Here is a 9,164-nt window from a genome sequence, read left to right as displayed (position 1 = left end):
TATGTAACTTTTGTGACTGTTCTAAATTGATCACTTGTTTCCACCAGCTAATCTCTAAACAGAGGGCCTGTCCCTTTCAGTTGTAAAATTCTCTCACACAAGATGAATTACCTCCTCATCACCTCGGTTTCTTGCCAATAAGTACTTTATTTTTTTGCTAGGAAAAAGAAAATCAGCTTGTACTTTGCTTGCAGAAGCCGTCTGCATTTTAATTCCGGACTCTGAATGAACATGAGAGGGGCCTTATGATATTTTGCACAAAAGTCCCTCTGTTTGTGGCTTTACTCATGGCACTCAAAATAGCATTCAGTAAGCAGGGACATACTTTCAGTTTTGCAAAACTAAGAGCACTTTTAGTGTCCTTTACTGGGAGGAAGCTGTAACTTCTAAGGCTTGCTGAGAAGGCTGTGAAAGTCGCCACTACTCTTTCCTTCTCTTCATCAGATGTTTTATCTGCCGTTTAGACATCCCAGTTCTCCAAACCACGCAGAGTCCTGCGCAGTTCCACAGGTAGGACCAGGCTAACCTGGAATATTCTGCATTCTCTGATCCTCTCATCCTGGAAAAATTCCACCCAAAGAGCCTCAGCTTTCAAAATCTCACAAATGATCCCTTCTCCCCCAGTGCACAAAGCTCTCAAGGCGTATTTAGCATGCTAGTCTGGAGAATGGGATCGGTTCACAGTTCTTTCAGTGGGACTGGGGAAATCGAGTTTGTTCAATTCTGGAAATCTAATTTAGCTAAATTTCCCCTGGTAAATGCATCACTCGTCTATTTTTCTCGGTGTTCTTTTATGGTAGCATGTAGGAAGCTCTGTGCTACAAGGAACTGCCAGCTAATGGATGATAAAAGGCCCCTCATTAAGCAGAGGGGAAATTTCCATTTTGTGCGCTTCTAACTTTTCTAGCTCTGGCAAAGTTGTTCTGTCATCTATGAAAAATTTTGGAGGGTATGCCTTATGAGGGTTTTTTTATGAGGTTTGTTTTTGGTTTTGGGTTTTTGTTTTTTGGTAATTCACCTTTAACTTGCATATTGATAATTCTTGAAGATGAAAACCCTTACAGAAATGTGAAGCAAGCCTGACCAGAACATTTCTTGCCTAAATATACTGGAAATGGCGGAAGTTAAAGGAAAATCAGTAGAATATATCAGGAGAAATTTCAAACACTAGCAATTCAGAAAAAGCATGCTTAAATTCCGCAACATTTTAGTGAGCTCTTTTAAATCCAATGATTGTTCAGTGAACTTTGCTTTTTATTTCATTCATAAACTTCAGATTGGATCAATTTCCATTCAATAATCCTATTACTAGTTCGACCAATACACATTGTTTTGAGAGTATAATTCTGGTTTTAAAGTATTTAGGTTTACTCCAAAGAAAGAGAGACTCGTGCAAATTGAGATGGAGTGAATTGAATGTATTTGCCAAAATATTCAATCTTTAATTTCTTCTTAGCCTTATATTATGGAACGTGTCTTCTACTGATTTCATTTTTCCGTGGTAAATTATTTGGATTTTGGAAAATATATTATTATCTCACAAATTAAAGGATAGTTCTTTCAAAGAAACCCCAGATGAAAGACTAACATATTTGAAATATCTGAGATTATATTTCTGTTTAGAAAGGAAGAAAATGGCATTAAAATTTTTGACCTTACTGATTTCATTTTGTCTCCTAGATTCTCTTAAGCATTATAATCTAACCATTTCTCTTTAAAAAGTATTCTACATTTTGAATATACTATCACCAAACATTTCATGTTCAAAACTAATGATCTGAATTCCGGTGAAACTTGGGTGGCTGAACACAAAAATGGTATTTTGAACTTGTATTATTATTAACAACATTATTGCCATCATCATCATCATCGTCACCATTTTTATTGTTGCTGGAATATTTACCCAAGCACTCAACCACTCATACTGCTAGACAAAAGAATATATTTTATCTAATGTGCTTGTTTGATTTTAAGGTGCCTGGTGTATACTATTTGAATGTCTGATGCACTGTTGTTTCTTTCATTTTAAAATGTTCTTCCTTTAGGTATGTTCTTAGACAAATTCCCTAAAGAATAGATTTAATTGTTCAAATGATGTTAGAAAAGTATAATTCTTTGAATTTTGTTTTCCAAAGAGTCAAGCAATGATTTTACTTAACGTTTATTTATTTTATTTTATTTTATTTTAATTTGGTGGTATTTGTTCAGCACTTAAAATACGCCAGGGGGTGTACTGAATGCAGGGGTAGAATAAAGCTGGTCAGGTTGGATCCGGTACATGCCCAGCAAGGAGCTTACAGCATTAATCCCCATTTTACAGATGAGATAAATGAGGCACAGAGATGTTAAGTGACTTGCCCAAGGTCGCACAGTAGACAAGTGTCAGAGCTGAGATTAGAACCCAAATCCTTCTTAATCCCAGGCATGTAATCTATTAGAGAAGCAGCGTGGCTCAGTGGAAAGAGCACGGGCTTCGGAGTCAGAGGTCATGGGTTCGAATCCTGACTCCGCCACATGTCTGCTGTGTAACCTTGGGCAAGTTACTTAACTTCTCTGAGCCTCAGTTACCTCATCTGTAAAATGGTGATTAAGACTGTGAGCCCCACGTGGGACAATTTGACCACCTTGTATCCCCCCCAGAACTTAGAATAGTGCTCTGCACATAGTAAGCGCTTAACAAATGCCATTATTATTATTATTGTTATCCACAGGGTGATGCTGCTTCACCTGTGAGGAATCCTCTCTCTCAGAGACGTATTTTTAACCCACTCTTTCTAAATTTTCTTTAAAAAGTTTCAATTCTTTCCTCTGTGGCTTCTGAGTCATCTCCCTTTCTGGTTGGCCATTCTTTCTGTGCCTTCCTACTCACTGAACCTCCATCTCTTTAACCTGGACTGGTTTCTACCCTTCCTCCTATATTCTTCTGCCTGCTGAAGGCAAGACATAGCCCCACTTTAAACAACTCTGCACTTCTTGGTGGTCCAGATCATTCATTACCTGACACCTGCCATCTGAATAGTGTTGGTTCCTTCCTACCCCGTCGTGCTTGATTATCCTGGGTGCATGGGGAATATTCACCCTTTGCTATGGTTTTCCAATGGTATTTGATAATGGCATTTATTAATAATAGTATTATCGTATTATTATAATAATATAAATAATAATATAATATTGTTATAAATTATAATAATAATTCATTAAGGACTTATTATGTGCAAAGCACTGTACTAAACTCTTGAGTTAATCTGTCGTGTCATTTTTGAAACCTAAAATAGGGGAGGAGAAGGAGAGGAAAAGGGAGAGGGAGAGAGAGAGAGACAAGAGAAAGAGAGAAATGCAAACGAAAGCATTTTAGACAGGCATTAAAGTGATGGAGAACGACATATAGAAATAATGCATGTCGTCTTTTTCTAGATTAAGGTACAAAACAATGTTTTTGTAGAACCCCATAATCTTAAACTGAATTCCAGTTTAATTTCAAACTCTGTAGTGGATTTTGTGATGCTTCCACACTGTAGTTGGTTTGAGAGAATATAAGAAAATCAGACACCTAAATACATGATTTTCATGTGCTAGAGTCTGTAAAAAGATGTTCATTTAACTACTGGATGTTGTCCATAAATATGAGTAAATACATTTTTTGATCCACTTATATTGCCCTCAGCTCTCCTCTTCAGCTATGTTTCTTCTGAAAGTTACCATTGATTATAATAGCATTTTAAGCACTTACGTACGTGACAAGTACTGTATTAAGCTTGGGGATATAGATAGATAGATAGATAGATAGATAAATAGATAGATAAAACTGGCATTAAATTCCCATTTTCCAAATGAGGAAACTGGGTCATAGAGAATTTGAGACTTGTCCAAAGTCACAGAAAAAGTAAATGGCAAATTCAGGATTAGAAACCAGGTCTACTGCATTCCAGGCCCACGCTCTTTCCACTGCAACATGCTTCTTTGGAAAAAAAAATGTTGCTTCAAATTATCCAAAAGGAAATTACCCTAATTCTGTGATTAGGTAGTTAGGAAATAACCAGATTCCCTAGAGAATTAAGCATTTTCAAGACAATTTATTTCATGAAAACATTAGCATTTTTGTTGAAGAAAATTCCTTCCTTGGGATAACAAATTGGAAAAGATTTTTAGTGTTCTTGAATTAATGAATGTTTGGTGGTTAGGCACATTAACTCACCTTACGGGAAAAGAACGACATGCTCAAATTGTGTTCAGATGAAGAAAAATCATTCTTTCCACTTGAAGATAAAATGGCAAGTTATTTACTCTAGACTTTGTTTCCCCAATTTGTAAACATTTCCTGTACTTCTAGGTATGAGTTGGTCTGTATCTTTCAGAAATATATACAGGCTCCAACTGCCCAACCCAAGACTAAAATTTGGCTGTAAGTGGGTTGCCAACATGCAATCAGGACTACTGATTTTGGATCTACTCCTCATCGGTACTAAGTGTGGGGAAACGAGCAGCATGAGAAGTAAAAAGATCACAGAGTTTAAAATGTAATGGGTGATACAAACTGTTGTAAGCAGTAATTTTAATAATAATAATAATAATAGCAATTTTTAAAATGCTTAACTATATTCCAAACATGGTGATAAGCAGATATAGGACAATCAGATTGGATACTGTCCTGTCCACATGGATGGGACTTACTGTCTAAAGGAAGGCTTTGGAGTTGAGGTCATGGGTTCGAATCCCGACTCCATCACATGTCTACTGTGTGACCTTGGGCAAGTCACTTAACTTCTACCTGTATATATGTTTGTACATATTTATTACTCTATATATTTTTTTTGTGCATATCTATTCTATTTATTTTATTTTGTTAGTATGTTTGGTTTTGTTCTCTGTCTCCCCCTTTTAGACTGTGAGCCCACTGTTGGGTAGGGACTGTCTCTATATGTTGCCAACTTGTACTTCCCAAGCGCTTAGTACAGTGCTCTGCACACAGTAAGCGCTCAATAAATACGATTGATTGATTGATTGAAGGGAGAACATGTATTTAATCCCCACTTTGCAAGTGAGGAAACTGAGGCCAAGAGAATCAATCAATCAATCAATCGTATTTATTGAGCGCTTACTATGTGCAGAGCACTGTACTAAGCGCTTGGGAAGTACAAATTGGCAACACATAGAGACAGTCCCTACCCAACAGTGGGCTCACAGTCTAAAAGGGGGAGACAGAGAACAGAACCAAACATACCAACAAAATAAGATAAATAGGATAGAAATGTACAAGTAAAATAAATAAATAAATAAATAAATAAATAGAGTAATAAATATGTACAACCATATATACATATATACAGGTGCTGTGGGGAAGGGAAGGAGGTAAGATGGGGGGATGGAGAGGGGGACGAGGGGGAGAGGAAGGAAGCCAAGAGACCCTCCCTAGGTCACACAGCAGTCAGTGGAGAAGCTGGGAAAAGAACTCAGGTCTCCTGAATCCCAATCTTGTGCTCTTTCTGCTAGGCCAGGATATTTCCTACATCCATATGTCATTCACTCTACATATTTCTTCCTTCACTGACAGGACAGGTTGTGCGTTGTCCAGGATTCAGTAGTCTCCTCTTATGTATGCTCGTACAGAAAATAAGAGCAAGAGTCAAATCATGGGTAAGTGACTCTTGACATAGCTTTGTGGCTACCCCATCCGTTTAGGTGTTCAGAGTGATTTCAGCCTAGTAGTTACTATCCAGGCTGGAGGACAGTGGATTGTCAGCAGTACACTCAGGCGGCATTTATCACAGGCAGATTCCTGGGTTAGCCAGGCATACTACATACATACACGATCCCAATACCGTGTTTTCACAGACTCATACTGACCCTTTTCAGTATTTCTTTGCCTGCTGACAACCCTGTGTCGTAGGACCAAATCCATTGACTATCAGCTGGCCAACAGGACACATAACATTAGTATAAGTAATGTTTCAAGGATGATTTGGAGTTATAGTAGTAAGATTTGTTCACAATAATAGGATTCATCAAGCACTTACTATGTGCAAAGTACTACCTACCAAGTGCTAGGAAAGAAACAATATGATGAGGTTTAAGGACAGTTCATTCATTCATTCATCCAATCGTATTTATTGAGCACTTACTGGGTGCACAGCACTATACTAAGCGCTTGGGAAGTACAAGTTGTCAACATATAGAGACGGTCCCTACCCAACAGCAGGCCCACAGTCTACTTGCCATTCTGTGGCCTAGTGAAGAAATGACTTGTTTAGTGGTCAAATGAGAAATAGAGGAATGGAGTTCTTCGGGTACCTTCCTTAATAAATTCTGGCCAACAGATCCATTCCTAAAACTTCCCCACCAAGCTATCTTTACAGCAACAGTTTTAGATCTCCATCTCCTTAACCTTTAGGACAGCCAGGATTTAGAGAAGGAAAATAGAGGAGATGGAGGATAATTATAGAAGGCCATTTTGTTCATTTTGGGAGTTGTCATAATGAGCTGATGATCTTCATCTGACTTATCTTGCATTTACCCAGTGCTTAGTACAGTGCTTGGCAAATAGTAAGGCTTAACAGATACCACAGTTATTCTTATCATTTATTCAAATTGACAACACATTTCCCAGTCTTTAACATCTGCCCTCTTAAACTCACATTTCCTAAACTAGCTTTCTTTCAAGAAATCTGAACCCCTTCTCATATTTTTTCTGTTCTTTCTTTTCCTCACCTCTTAGGTGAGGAGATGGAAGCTTGCAATCAATCATGTTTATGGAGGGTTTACTGTGTGGAAGTTTCCTCAGAGATTAATGCACACATCAGGCCCAGTAACTGGGACACATTTGAAACAAGCAAGCAGAAGCCACATGACATTATAGAGCCAATTGAGCCACAAGATCTTCTATTGTGAACATCTTTAGATATAGGAAAACTAGTGGTCTTCTGTGGGATTCTTGTGCAGAAATGCTCTGGTCATGCTACACTCCTCCTCAAAAATCTCAAGTGGCTGCCTGACAACCTATGCATCAAGCAAAAACTCCTCACCCTGGGCTTCAAGGCTGTCCATCCCCTCGCCCCCTCCTACCTCACCTCCCTTCTCTCCTTCTCCAGCCCAGCCTGCACCCTCCACTACTCTGCCGCTAATCTCCTCACCAGGCCTCGTTCTCGCCTGTCCCACCGTCGACCCCCGGCCCACATCCTCCCTGGCCTGGAATGCCCTCCCTCCGCACATCCGCCAAGTTAGCTCTCTTCCTCCCTTTAAAGCCCTACTGAGAGCTCACCTCCTCCAAGAGGCCTTCCCACACTGAGCTCCCTTTTCCCTCTCCTCCTCCCTATCACCCCCACCCTACCTCCTTCCCCTCCCCACAGCACCTGTATATATGTATGTACAGATGTATTACTCTATTTATTTTACTTGTACATATTTACTATTCTATTTATTTTGTTAATGATGTGCACTTAACGTTAATTCTATTTGTTCTGATGACTTGACACCTGTCCACATGTTTTGTTTTGTTGTCTGTCTCCCCCTTCTAGACTGTGAGCCCGTTGTTGGGTAGGGACTGTCTCTATATGTTGCGAACTTGTACTTCCCAAGCTCTTAGTACAGTGCTCTGCACACAGTAAGCGCTCAATAAATACGATTGAATGAATGAATGAATAAACCATCTTCCAAGGCCAAACCAGTTTGGCTTAAGAAACTGTTAACTACAATTGCATCCATTTGTCTGTAACACCAAATAATAGTCTAGAACTAATTGTAGAACTCTGAGTTTTGACTTGAAATATAATCTAAAAAAAGTAGGAAAAAACTGTCTTTTGCTAGTCTCCCTGTTATTTCTGAGTCCACAACTAATAGAAATGTCATGAACTCACAGAAACTCTAAGTCTATTTCTATCACCTTTAACCTTACTTGACACGCCACTTTCTAAACCTGTGGGAAATTGTAATTATTTGTGTCAAATATTTTTCAGACATGCTTTTAAGAAAAAAAATAAGCTACTCAAATATGCCTCAAATGTTGTTTCCCTTTCAGCTGTGAAGCAATTATTAGGAAATGATTTAGTCAAAGAATTCCATAGGAACTCTGCACAATGATGGCTAAATTAGACATCAATAGAGTGTTTCAATTTTTTTTGGCTTTAGAGGTGGCACTGGAGATAGAAATCAAAATCTTCTATAGATCACAGAACTAGATGATATTCTCTTGTTCCATTAAATCACTCTGGGAAGACTTCTTTATGTGTCTACAGATACATACATATCTAGTATTTATTAAGTGCTTCCTTTATCCCGACCCCTGCAATAAGTGCTGGGGAGAGTCAGTAGGGTTAGTAAAAAGATCCTTAGTCTCAAGGACTTTACAATCTTTACAATACGTGAAGACACATATCCATGCATGTATATATGAGGGATTGTTTGTATTAGGGTCTATTCAGAATACTTATTTTAATGTTGTTATGTCTCTCTTTTAGCTTGATAGTGCTCCAGTGGATACCATAGGGAAGGGTAATTAATGCCTGAAGGATGCAAGACATTTTATTCTACCTGCGCTTTCTGGGTAATTTCCCTGCATGAAAAGGGATTTGAAAAAGAATCAAGCAGAGGCTGGTTTAAAGCTAGAAAGGCAAGAGAGTGATACAGAAAATCCAGGGAGAGAAAACAGTTACAGCTTTGGGAGAATAACAACATTTTGACCTTTAATTATCCAGACTGGATAAGCACTTAAATCAAATTCACTTGAAAATTTAATTCATTTTACTATAACAGCCTTACCTTAGGATTCCCAGACAAGTATGTCACCTCCATTTGCTTCCTATCAATAATATCTTATTTTGTGGAATCACATGGGTAACTGTTCTAACCCAGAGAGTTTTAGTGAAGGAAAATCCCCATCAAGCTTTGATGCATGGAAAAGACTGGTAAAATTCAGAATAATAATAATAATAATAATGGCATTTGTTAAGTGCTTACTATGTGCAAAGCACTGTTCTAAGCGCTGGGGGGATACAGTGTGATCAAGTTGTCCCACATGGGGCTCACAGTCTTAATCCCCATTTTTACAGATGAGGTAACTGAGGCTCAGAGAAGTTAAGTGACTAGCCCAAGGTCACACAGCAGACTTGTGGTGGAGCTGGGATTCGAACCCATGACCTCTGACTCCAAAGCCCATGCTCTTTCCACTGAGC

The 9,164-nt window shown here is 38.6% G+C and overlaps 1 protein-coding gene across 1 annotated transcript in view; it reads left to right on the top strand.

The window, feature by feature from the left end:
* The first annotated feature begins 404 nt into the window (after positions 1–404).
* The window catches only part of CDH19 (cadherin 19), a 181,963-nt gene continuing 173,203 nt past the window's right edge, over positions 405–9,164 (top strand). The window contains exon 1 of the mRNA XM_038746647.1: positions 405–510. The gene's annotated coding sequence lies outside the window, so the exon portion shown is untranslated. The remainder of the gene's footprint in view (positions 511–9,164) is intronic.

Source organism: Tachyglossus aculeatus, chromosome 5 (genome assembly GCF_015852505.1).
Source record: "Tachyglossus aculeatus isolate mTacAcu1 chromosome 5, mTacAcu1.pri, whole genome shotgun sequence".
Classification (NCBI taxonomy): domain Eukaryota; kingdom Metazoa; phylum Chordata; class Mammalia; order Monotremata; family Tachyglossidae; genus Tachyglossus; species Tachyglossus aculeatus.
Note: the sequence above shows the minus strand (reverse complement) of the source record. Positions and strands in the feature narration are given on the sequence as shown.